The sequence below is a fragment of the Trematomus bernacchii genome, unplaced genomic scaffold (assembly GCF_902827165.1).
Source record: "Trematomus bernacchii unplaced genomic scaffold, fTreBer1.1, whole genome shotgun sequence".
In the NCBI taxonomy this organism is placed as follows: domain Eukaryota; kingdom Metazoa; phylum Chordata; class Actinopteri; order Perciformes; family Nototheniidae; genus Trematomus; species Trematomus bernacchii.
In genome coordinates this window covers 1-13,019 of record NW_022987848.1, presented here as the reverse complement: position 1 = coordinate 13,019, position 13,019 = coordinate 1, and the positions used below count along the sequence as shown (strand labels likewise).

The 13,019-nt window shown below is 39.3% G+C and overlaps 1 long non-coding RNA gene and 1 pseudogene across 1 annotated transcript; both read right to left on the bottom strand.

The window, feature by feature from the left end:
* The window catches only part of LOC117468679, a 28,917-nt pseudogene extending 22,595 nt beyond the window's left edge, over positions 1-6,322 (bottom strand).
* A 2,961-nt stretch (positions 6,323-9,283) lies between these two features.
* Positions 9,284-12,597, bottom strand: LOC117468677. The gene is made up of 2 exons (XR_004554509.1): positions 12,337-12,597; positions 9,284-11,084 (listed from the first exon to the last, which is right to left on the bottom strand). It is a non-coding gene; the product is annotated as an uncharacterized LOC117468677 (long non-coding RNA).
* Between the last annotated feature and the right edge of the window lie 422 nt (positions 12,598-13,019).

Sequence of the window (13,019 nt, the reverse complement as noted above, 5' to 3'; positions counted from 1 at the left end):
ATCAATCATAGAAACAGCGAAGCCAGATGAACCCAAAAGCAGCAGCTCTGCGGCCGCAGAGACTGTCAAAACCGCCGCCACAGCCGTCGTTGAACCGAAACAGGCTGGTTCCGACTGCATGGAGGTTTGTTGTCGGGACATTGAGACGGGTAAAGCTGCAGCTAACTGACCGCTAGATTATTTGGGCAAAGAGAAAGGTACTTCAACGCAGAATGGTACAAAAACAGAGAGTGGTTAATTCTTTGCAAAACCACTAAACGGGCCTTCTGTGAAATATGCAGATTTGCTGCTGTCAAACGGCTTGTAACTTTCTCAAAATGTGGAGATGATTGTTAATATCGGAGTTAATAACTGGAAAAAGTGCCCAAGCCTCCTGGACAGCCACGAAAAGTCTCATTTCCACAGAGAGTGTATTAAAAAAAAGTGCGCTTTCTTCAGTCAAACACCAGTCAACATACAGCTTGTCAAACAACAGCGTATTGAGCAGGAAAAAAGAAGAGATGGAATGATGGAGCAACTGCGCTGTCTGCAGTTTCTAACCCGACAGGGCCTAGCAATCAGGGGGCATAATCAGGGCGGATAAGGAGAGCAATTTCCAAAAGAACTCGTAGCTGAGAAAAACCCCACTCTGAAAAGCTTCATGCTCACCGGGAAATATGCATCATGAGACAATTAATGAACTTATAAATCTAATGTATCGGGAGTCTCTCACCACTATATTAACTGAAATTTAAAAGCAATGCAAAACATGCAGTTATTGTGCTTCCAGCAAACATCCACTGATAAACTGCGATGTTAACAACCTCATGATAACCTCATATTTTTTTAACTGAGGATCTACCTGTGTTTTGTCTAGAAAAAGGTAAATGTGTGCATTTTATTATAAAGTTGTGTATATTTACAGACTGTTGCAAAAACTAAGAAACTTATAAACATCAGGTTTAAAACTAAAAGAGCTTTACAAAAAAGTAACACAATTAGAGATGTTTGGAGTTTTATTTTAGTTATTAATTTACATTTTTTGTCAAAGAGATGCTGATTTGATACCGTTGATACAGTTACGGCATTTCCTGTTTCTGCCGGAGAGAGGGGAGTTTGCCCCAAAGCTTGCTGCTGTATTTACTCCCTCCATCTGACAGGAGGGAGCCTCATGTGTCACTCCACGGAGTTCACTCCGTCACGGAGGGGGAGTGTGTAGGTGTAGGGCGTGGTTTGGGATTGGGCCATACACACGCACTTTTTTGGCCCCCCCACTTCTAAAATGAATCCGGCGCGCCTGCCTCCATCTCTATCATCAGGTCTGACGGGAACAGAGGGAAAACAGCAAATCATTATTATTTTTATTTTTATTAATATTGTGTTATTGTAATTTATAATATTATTATTATAAATTCTTTTTTATTATTCTTTTTTTTTATAACATGTTTCTTTTGTTTAGAAATTCTTCAAATGTAAAACATTTTCTTTTGCATTCACCGTTTTTTGCTGTGAAATGTTGAATAAAGTTACCAAGATATAAGTTGTATATATGTATACGTTAAATAATATTTAAACTTAAAAAACAAATAATTTAAAAGATAATTCAGGTTTTTCACAATATAACATTTAAAAATGAAAACACATTTAAAATTACAGATAAATAAAACATAATTTGATATTTGATTAGATTTTCATGTCTTCAATGTATCTTTTGAGCAGAATGTATCATAGCCTGATGGGAGAAGCACCTAAAGGTCGTCTCAGGTTGTAAAAAACTGGAGTAATAATGTAATATTTGTGTATATTTGAGTACCTGTGAACTCCTTCTTGCAGCGGTCCCGGACGCTCTCCTCCAGATTCTCCAGCTGGTGTTTCACCTTCTCGTATTCCCGCTCCGCCTGCTGGCTCTTACTCCTGTTACACACACACAATTAGATATATTACACACACACCCCTACACACGTCTACACACCCCTACAAACCCCTACACACCCCAACACACGTCTACACACGTCTACACACCCCAACACATGTCTACACACGTCTACACACTCCAACACACGTCTACACACCCCAACACATGTCTACACACCCCAACACACGTCTACACACGTCTAATTGATGTTTATCTCTGACCTGTAGCAGTAGACGGAGATGGCGATGAAGAAGAGCATGGGGATGATCACTGAGGGGATGATGATCTCCAGAGGGATGTCTTTACTCTGAGCGTAGTAAACGGAGCCCACCGTCCACTCCCCGTGACCGAACTTCACCTAAAGAGAGACAGAATGCTAGTTATACAAATATTAAGTAAAAAAAACATTTAAAAAATATATATATCATCAAAAATATATATTAAAAAAATGAAAATGAAAAACTAATAAGAATAAAAAAATACAATTTTAAAAAGTACAACATTTAAAGAATATTAAAAAACGAAAACTAATCTAGAGACATAATAATGCAAAAAAGTAAAATAATAAATCATAAAATAAATCAAACAGAAACATGAAGAGTATGTTTTAAGAACGTTGTCCTATATGTAAAACATTTGATTATTTTTTTCAGCTTTTCAAGACAATAACATGCAACTTTCCCACTGGTTCAATCGTTGTGATACTAATGATAGTTTGAACCCCACAGCAGCAGAATCAAGTCATGTTGAACCCTTCTAAAATATGGTGAAGGAAACTGTAATTCTGCAGCTCTGTTTGATCTGAATGAACTCAACACATATATATGAAGGTAAGTTTGTGTTTACCACGAGGTCCAGCAGGTCGTTGGTCGTGTCTCTGCGCTGACGTTTAGATCCAGATCTGGGCTGAGAGGAGGGAGCCTCCAAGATCAACTTATCATCCTACACACACACACACACACACACACACACACACACACACACACACACACACACACACACACACACACACACACACACACACACACACACACACAACACACACACACACACACACACACACATACACACACACACAGGATGTTGACGGGACAGGAGGCGTCTCCAACGAACGCCTGCGCCTCTTTGGCCGTCATGGCTTTAGAGAAACCTCGACCCTGAAAACACGAAGAAGAAGAGTAGAGTGAAGACAACATATGCATAATGTAGTTATTTTTGGTCGGTTTCCCCCCTTTTTAAGTTGTTTTGTGTCCATTTGTAGTCATTTTGTGCATCTCTGTGGTCATTTTGAGCCTCTTTGTAATTATTTTTGTCCTTTATTTTGTTATGAGTTGTGTTTTTGCAGTCATTTTGTGTGTCTTTATCACTGTTTGATATCTTATCTGGTTATTGTTTTGTCTCTATATGGTGACTTTGAGTCTCTTTGTGGTTGTTTTTGTGTCTCTTTTCAGTCATATTTGGTCCTCTTTGTAGTTACTTGTCTTTTCTAGTACGTTTTGTCCCTTTGTGGTATAGTTTTTTCAAGATTCAAAGATTCAAAGGTTTTATCGTCATATGCACAAAGCTACAAATGGCAATGAAATTCTTCTGACCTGAGCTCCTCCAACAACGCAACATATGTAATAAAATACAAAATAAAAAGTAGTGCAAAGAGTCTATATACATGTAAATAGAATATGGGTAGCGCCACATTGATGTATTTTCAGAATAAAAGCTCACGTGGACGATGATGATGCTGGTCTCGGTGATGACGTTCTTCAGCAGCTGGTTGAAGGAGGGGTCGGGATGATAGTCGAAGCCTTTCAGCTCCTCCTTCTCGTCGTCCAACCAGAGGACAGATCTCAACGCCGTGCTGTCGACGGAGCAGTTCACCGCCGGAGAGAGAAACTGAAGCACCGTGTCGTTCTTACTCACATGCTCCTGAACAAACTGCACAGAAGAAAACATCCAGCTGTGAGACAACGTTTCTATTCTGCTGATGTTCAGGTGTATATCAGTATGCAGTGTCTCTACTTTAAAGAGTCCTCTCCTGCTGATGTTCAGGTGTATATCAGTATGTAGTGTCTCTACTTTAAAGAGTCCTCTCCTGCTGATGTTCAGGTGTATATCAGTATGTAGTGTCTCTACTTTAAAGAGTCCTCTCCTGCTGATGTTCAGGTGTATATCAGTATGTAGTGTCTCTACTTTAAAGAGTCCTCTCCTGCTGATGTTCAGGTGTATATCAGTATGTAGTGTCTCTACTTTAAAAAGAGAGACACACACACACACACACACACACACACACACACACACACACACACACACACACACACACACAGGATGTTGACGGGACAGGAGGCGTCTCCAACGAACGCCTGCGCCTCTTTGGCCGTCATGGCTTTAGAGAAACCTCGACCCTGAAAACACACGAAGAAGAAGAGTAGAGTGAAGACAACATATGCATAATGTTGTTATTTTTGGTCGGTTTCCCCCCTTTTTTAGTTGTTTTGTGTCCATTTGTAGTCAATTTGTGCATCTCTGTGGTCATTTTGAGCCTCTTTGTAATTATTTTTGTCCTTTTTTTTGTTATGAGTTGTGTTTTTGCAGTCATTTTGTGTGTCCTTATCACTGTTTGATATGTTATCCAGTTATAGTTGTGTCTCTATATGGTGACTTTGAGTCTCTTTGTGGTTGTTTTTGTGTCTCTTTTCAGTCATATTTGGTCCTCTTTGTAGTTACTTGTCTTTTCTAGTACGTTTTGTCCCTTTGTGGTATAGTTTATTCAAGATTCAAAGATTCAAAGGTTTTATCGTCATATGCACAAAGCTACAAATGGCAATGAAATTCTTCTGACCTGAGCTCCTCCAACAACGCAACATATGTAATAAAATACAAAATAAAAAGTAGTGCAAAGAGTCTATATACATGTAAATAGAATATGGGTAGCGCCACATTGATGTATTTTCAGAATAAAAGCTCACGTGGACGATGATGATGCTGGTCTCGGTGATGACGTTCTTCAGCAGCTGGTTGAAGGAGGGGTCGGGATGATAGTCGAAGCCTTTCAGCTCCTCCTTCTCGTCGTCCAACCAGAGGACAGATCTCAACGCCGTGCTGTCGACGGAGCAGTTCACCGCCGGAGAGAGAAACTGAAGCACCGTGTCGTTCTTACTCACATGCTCCTGAACAAACTGCACAGAAGAAAACAGGTGTATATCAGTATGTAGTGTCTCTACTTTAAAGAGTCCTCTCCTGCTGATGTTCAGGTGTATATCAGTATGTAGTGTCTCTACTTTAAAGAGTCCTCTCCTGCTGATGTTCAGGTGTATATCAGTATGTAGTGTCTCTACTTTAAAGAGTCCTCTCCTGCTGATGTTCAGGTGTATATCAGTATGTAGTGTCTCTACTTTAAAAAGAGAGACACACACACACACACACACACACACACACACACACACACACACACACACACACACACACCTGTACAGGTGCGGTGTTCTGTGAGAACTCGTCGTTAGCGGACAGGACTTCCATGGTGGCTCTCTGGATCAGATCGAAACCGCTTCCCAACACCACAATCCTCCGACCACCGCTACACACACACACACACACACACACACACACACACACACGCACACACACACACACACACACACACACACACACACACACACACACACACACACGAGGAGAAAAATAATAATAATAAAGATTACAAAATATTTAAATAGTGTTAGTCAAATAGTGCAAGGTTGGAGCAGCCTCATCTCAGCACAGCAAATACATTGTATTATTTATTTTTGAAGTAATTTTTTCTTGGAAATTCCAAATTTTTTTCATGGAACATTGTCCCCCTCCCTTGGCTTTATATTTTCCATTTATTTTATCCTACAATAGCTCTAATAAACCATCACCTTTATTCAATAAAATCAAACCAGCTTTTAAGCACACACTCACCATAGGAAGCTGCTCTTGGGGTTAAAATCTGTGATCTTGGGGTTTTCCGAGTACTGGTAAGCGGATGGAATTTCCTTCGTCGTGTTTGTCCCATATTTCACCGCCACCACTAACCACTCCGAGGGAACTTTCTGCCCCCGATATTTCCCCGTTTTACACGAGATCTCAGAGCTGAACTTTAGCCTGAAAGGGAGAAATGAAAACGTTTAAATATCCCTAAAGTATTTAAGAAGGTTACTAGAAAATTGTAAAAGTAGCAACAAAGTATTTGCACTCCACTACTTCCCACCTCTGTGTAAAGGTTTAAAAAGGAGCTGCTTACACTTCACAGGGAACTCCTCCGACAGAAACAGAGACATCGTCTTTCGTGGCGGTGTCCAGGTCTTCCCCCTTGATGGTGATCACCGTCCCCCCGGCAGCTGGACCCTTCTCTGGGAGCACAGAGGAGGGTATGGGGTCCTGGAGGAAGAGGAAGAGGAAGAGGGAGATCAATTATGAGCTTTTAATTTGTTAGCATCTCACTGCTTCACATATTTAAATGATTTGTTATTTTTAGGTCTGTCAGTGAACTTTGAAGCCAATACTTTTCTACTTCAGGAGGACTTTTAATTTATTTTTCTTAACTTTGATTATTAATGAGTTTTTAATAGTCTGTGTTATTGTTCAGAGACTCTCCCCCCCCTCCACCAGTACATGTTGTGAAGGCTTTGGCATGAGAATAATTTACCTAAAATCAAAGAACCGTCAAACATAATGTCAGTGACGGAGAAACAAAGGGAAAAATAAAATGAGAATTAAACATTAACAGCTGCAGGTAGGAACGCTTTGATCAAAACTAAAGCATATACAGTACATGAGTCTTAATATGCTCAATATGGGCCTAATAAGGCAGCAGTACCACAAGAATAGTAATTCTCCCATAATAACACTTAACAGATCTGATCTATTCTTATGTAACAAGACATGAAACTATAAGTGTTAATTAAGTCTAAATAACTCAAAATGAGGTATTTCTATCTAAGAATATGTTTTGGGGTGTTGACAGTTCAACTACCAATAGCAAGGTGATATTGACCTGTATGTTTCATATTTATTACATTGTTATTTATTAAAGTTAATATACCAGAAATCATGTTCAGGTTGGGAGTCACACTTTAGTTTCTGTTGATTTATTTATAATTGGGTTTCTTTATAATTTGTGTACGTGCTATGTTTGAATTCAAAGATGTTTTTTCTGCACATTTTTTGCAATAAATTGTTAATAAATGAGTGTGTGAACGGTGTGTGTGTAGAAAGCTTCAGAATATAGAGAGGAAGGAATGTGGACGCTTTGGTTTCTGTAAGAGATTTCTGCTGAGAGAGGAGGAGAACAATATCATGGAGATAAAGACATTTGAGACAATTCCAACATTTTAGGAAAACTGTCGGAATAATCAAATATAAAATACGACGAGTAAAGTTTAAATAATAACTAATCTGATCAATACTCTATGTAATAATAACTAATCTGATCAATACTCTATGTAATAATAATAACTAATCTGTGCAATACTCTATGTAATAATAATTCATCTGATCAATACTCTATGTAATAATAACTAATCTGATCAATACTCTATGTAATAATAACTCATCTGAGCAATACTCTATGTACTAATAACTAATCTGAGCAATACTCTGGCATACATTATGCATTTATACTGTGCATATTGTAATATTATGCACATCTTTTTACATACTTGTTTTTCTTATATCTTCTACTATATATTTTAATTCTACAATGTAACAATCCCAATTTCCCCCTGAGACCAATGAAGTATTTCTGATTCAGAGTGGGACATTGGGTGGTCCCCACTGGCCAGTCACATCCTCTGGAAAAACTCCAGTTCCACATTTTTATTCCACTCCATCGCCGATGCGCTTTAGCCACTATTACAACTCTGTGTTGAAGACTGTCTTCACAACACATGGGCAAATACATGCATTTAAACAGATTTGTTCTAGCAGGCACCTCCACTATCCAACTGTGCCGGGGACAGCTAATGCCATGTAGCTGTATAAACTATAAATGCTATCCAGCTAAAAACTTTGACCGGAAGGCCGGAGGCCGCTAGCTGGACGATAGCTTGCGCGTATGTAAAAGCTAAACACACTACAAAACTCAACCTAATATCCAGGAATGAAACGATATAGAGACTGTGCTACAGTGGAAGAAATAAAAGCAACATTATTTAGTGTTTTAAAGAAATAAACTCCCCTTGGGTTGAGATACTTACTGTAGTCCGGTGTCAGATCAAATTAATGAAAGTGAGGTGATAGTGGGTAAGAAGCGTACGTGACGTCACATTGCCGTCAAGTGCGACGTAACGTTGCCGTGGTAACGACGGAATCTTCTTCTGGTTCATTGTGATAATAAAAAGCATTTGAAATACAGTCAGTAACCATCGTCATTCCGATGTGGGGGGAGTGGTTTTCACCATCATTATCATCATTATTTATTTTTAAATGACTAATATTAGCCTACAATAAGGGGGACATGATCAAATAGGAATATAATTGTCTTTTAAATAACGTAAACTAAAGGGAACAATCTATTTGACACAGCTGAAGCTCTGGCCTTCCTTAAAAACTCATTTCATAAAAACCACAGTTGTATTACAAACAATGCACTGTTTTTAGAGAACATAAGTTCGTAACTAATGCACCATAATACATTCTGACGAAAAATAAAAATTATTATGAAAAATAATAAAATAAAAGAAGCCTCCCGTGAGTTACTACAGGCTATAAAGTAGATTTTAAAAACGTTTTATAGAGTAGAAAGCTCACTGCGGGATGTTGTAGAAATGTGTGTGTCCACCACGACAAAGGAGCCTCATTCACTTTACATTGGGGTTGTTTCCGTGATGCAGACACGTAAATGTAGCAGAGTCCGTGACTCCACCACGTAATGTGGTGTTAAGGAGTCGTGGTCATTTCACGTATTCTGGTGAGACCAGGTTGCCTTTATAGCCCAACATTAGCCACCTTTAGCTTAGCGGTGGTGACGTGAAGTCATGTGACCGTGCTGTAGTTCCTTTATAGCCCAACATTAGCCACCTTTAGCTTAGCGGTGGTGACGTGAAGTCATGTGACCGTGCTGTAGTTCCTTTATTGCCCAACATTAGCCACCTTTAGCTTAGCGGTGGTGACGTGAAGTCATGTGACCGTGCTGTAGTTCCAACATTAGCTTTTTACTTCAGAAATCCTAAAGTGGTTTTAATATGTGGAGATTATTCTGCTGAACTAAACGTGTAAGAATCATAAACGTTTGTTTGACACAGAGATGACTTCAATACTAACCTGTTATAACTAAAGCCTTGAGGTTTAGTTATAACACAGAAACAAAGCAAACACATCATTTTCCAACCAGGAGAAACACTTTTGAAATCAGCTCACTCTCAGAGTTTCATGGATTATTAAAGAAGTTTTATTATTTTTTTGGTACATAGCAAATGACAGCATTTACGCATGCTTTACAGCATGACGATGTTGAACATCGTCATGATTTCTGGAGGATTCTGCTGTGTTCAGAATTTAAGACGATTTGCTTCATCGTAATCTCATGGAAACCAAATTGGTCAAAACTCTTAATTTTTTCAAGTAGAATTTGTGATGCAAAAATCATCAAGAAATCAAGAAAAATCTTCAACAAAAAAATGTGTTAAAAAAAGCAACATTCTTCATAACAAAATCAAGAAAATTACGAAATAATGGTCAATATTTTTCTAAAATCGAAAACAAAATTCTTATAAAAAATACCAAGTCTCAACAAAATCAAAATCAATCAAAATTCTTATGAAGCAAAAACATTTCTCGGTTCCAAAATCACAACACTTGTTTACGGACAATGTTAACATTTTAAGTACCATATAATTAGTCTCCTGAATTTGGGAAAATCCTAAATCACAAAAATAATCTGAGTTCTTTGAAAAAAGTGAAATTCTAAAGAAATTAAAATGTTTCATAAAAGTCCAAAAAGTAATGATTACATATTATTGATCATCTTGTGAAATAAGTACAATCCTCAATAATACAAAAACAAGCACATTTCTTGATCACATAACAAAGCACATTACCTATTAAAAAGGAAACTTCTACAAAATTATGTACATTTTTAATTACAACATGTTAGTATTTAATATCTTATGAATTTGGGAATGCTCTCCAATAGGTGGAGTTCTTAAACACAGCTAAATTACTACAAAATACAGACAAATACCATCAAAAATGTAATTAAAATTCTTATAAAGTAAGAAAAATACTGAATGATTGAAAATGATTACAAAACTGAGCTCAGTACACGTGAAATAAGAAAATTAAAGAAAAGTTAAAATCTTATACATTTTGGCAAATTACAAATATAATCGGATTTCTCTAAAAAAAAATTGGATTTCTCTTTTTTTACAAACAATCTCTTCAGACCAAAATCAAGCTGAATTCTTCTGAAATAACATTTTTCAATATAAAATCAGCATTGTTATGAAATAAGAAGTGTATGGATTATTTACTTCTGTTCAATTCCTATTTGTATATTGTTCAGCTAAATCTGGTCCTGCTGCTAAAATAACCCATGTGACCCACAAGGGGATCAAATATCCCATCTCGCTGATCAATGAATTGTTGTGAAAAACGTAACATTTTATAAACTGCACTTTTTCTTATTTGTTGATATAAAAATATAAAAAAACGTTGTTGTGCTCGAGGTCTACAAATCCAACACTAGGTGGCGCTGTAACGCGTTCCTCCTGTTATCTCAGGAATCACTACATTAGATTCAAACACTGGGTATTGTAACACTGTTTTTAGAGGATATTTGAACATTAATATATGGCATTCATTAGCCAACTTAGTTCCTGAGCGGCCTGGGTTGGTGTGTCTGTGGTTTCAAACTGCACCGACTGCATTGACTTTTCTAAATAAAACTAACTTGTGATGTTTTTTAAAGATCTTCATCTTCAGTGGGAACCAATGGGCTTGGAGCTGACAGGAAGTCAGGAAACATGAGGCACTAACACATTGCTGGTGACTTTCAGAGTGAAAGCTATATTTTCTAACGTTGGTTAAAAGCTATAAGAGCTGATAAACCCATGTGTGTGAGAGGAGCTCCTTGGAGCTGCTACTCTGCTCCCTGAGCTCCTTCCTCTTCAGCAGGAACACCCAGGTAATCCAGCTCAATGTCCTCCTGTCGGCTCGGCCTCCGCCCCCTGGTGGCCTGGAGAGACATGACAGCACGCAGTGAGACTTCCTGCATCACTCCTGTTCGATAACACACACTGTTTCATTCAGTCAGTGGTGGAACAACAACATGTTTCAGTACCTTATCATTCAGTCAGTGGTGGAACAACAACATGTTTCAGTACCTTATCATTCAGTCAGTGGAACAACAACATGTTTCAGTACCTCATCATTCTGTCAGTGGTGGAACAACAACATGTTTCAGTACCTTATCATTCAGTCAGTGGAACAACAACATGTTTCAGTACCTTTTCATTCAGTCAGTGGTGGAACAACAACATGTTTCAGTACCTTATCATTCAGTCAGTGGAACAACAACAAGTTTCAGTACCTCATCATTCAGTCAGTGGTGGAACAACAACATGTTTCAGTCCCTTATCATTCAGTCAGTGGAACAACAACATGTTTCAGTACCTTTTCATTCAGTCAGTGGTTAAACAACAACATGTTTCAGTACCTCATCATTCTGTCAGTGGTGGAACAACAACATGTTTCAGTCCCTTATCATTCAGTCAGTGGAACAACAACATGTTTCAGTACCTTTTCATTCAGTCAGTGGTGGAACAACAACATGTTTCAGTACCTTATCATTCAGTCAGTGGAACAACAACATGTTTCAGTACCTTATCATTCAGTCAGTGGAACAACAACATGTTTCAGCACCTTATCATTCAGTCAGTGGTGGAACAACAACATGTTTCCGTACCTTGCAGTAGAAGTAAAGGCCGACGGTCACCAGCAGCACCAGCAGCAGAGTCAGTGGCAGGACGACGGCTCGGATGATAAAAGGTTCTGGATCTGATCGAACACATGGACAGCATCACATCAAGAGTCAGCAAACACACAGAGACCTGAACCCACTTCAGCATGGAGACTCCTCTCTACAGTTATATTACAATAAACTACATCTTCTTAAGATCTTCATTCAACCCCAACCCTTTTTCCTGTTCATAGCAGACAGTAGGACTGTAGGGAGAAGCTGCTAGCTGTATCTGTTAAACAGTCAGTACTCATGGCAATACTCCAATGTAAACTACAGCTGACTGGAGGATTGCTGTTCTGGATTCATGTCTTCAGGGTTCATTGCACTTATTGTACGTTGCTCTGGAAAGCTACATGTGATGTAAGGGTGTGACTGCTTCAGGGCTCACAGTAAAACACTCAGTCCTCACCAGCGTTCTCCTGGGGAGCATCACGCTCTGTCCTACAGTAAACTCTTAACAGCTCACCTGTGACGGTGACGGAGAGCAGACGGCTCTCAGAGGAGAAGTCCTGAGAAAAAGCAGAGACGTGATAAATACAGCTGTAGTTTCCCTGGTGGGCGGGCTCTGCAGCCGGGAACAGGAAGTGGGCAGAGTGATTGACAGCTGGCTCTGAGTAGTAGTTGTTTGCTGAGTTGATGGAGGTGAAGTTGAGCTGGAAGGAGCCTCCTGGGTACTGAGGCTGGATGGAGCAACTGATGCTGAAAGTGGAGCCTCTGAACACCTGGAAACCCTGCTGCTGGGTCCCGGAGACCCCGTACATGGAGGAGGACACAGAGATGTTGGGCTGAAACAGCTTAGCTGGCAGAGAGAGAGAGAGATGGGGGGGAAGAGGGAGAGCAGAGAGGCATGGGAGGGCAGACCGTGAGAGAGAGTAGAGGATGATAGGACAGAGAGCGAGAGAGAGATAGACAAGACCTAGAGAGAGTGAGAGCGACACGAGAGAGAGAGACACGAGAGAGAGAGAGAGACCGTAGAGAGAGAGACAGACGAGAGAGGATGAGCCAGAGAGAGAGAGAGACAGAGAGAGAGAGACCGAGAGAGACGAGAGAGAGAAAGAGAGAGATAGGACAGAGCGATGATTAGAGACGATGAGAGATGACCATAGAGAGAGAGAGAGAGACTCGAGCAGAGAGAGAGACAGAGAGAGA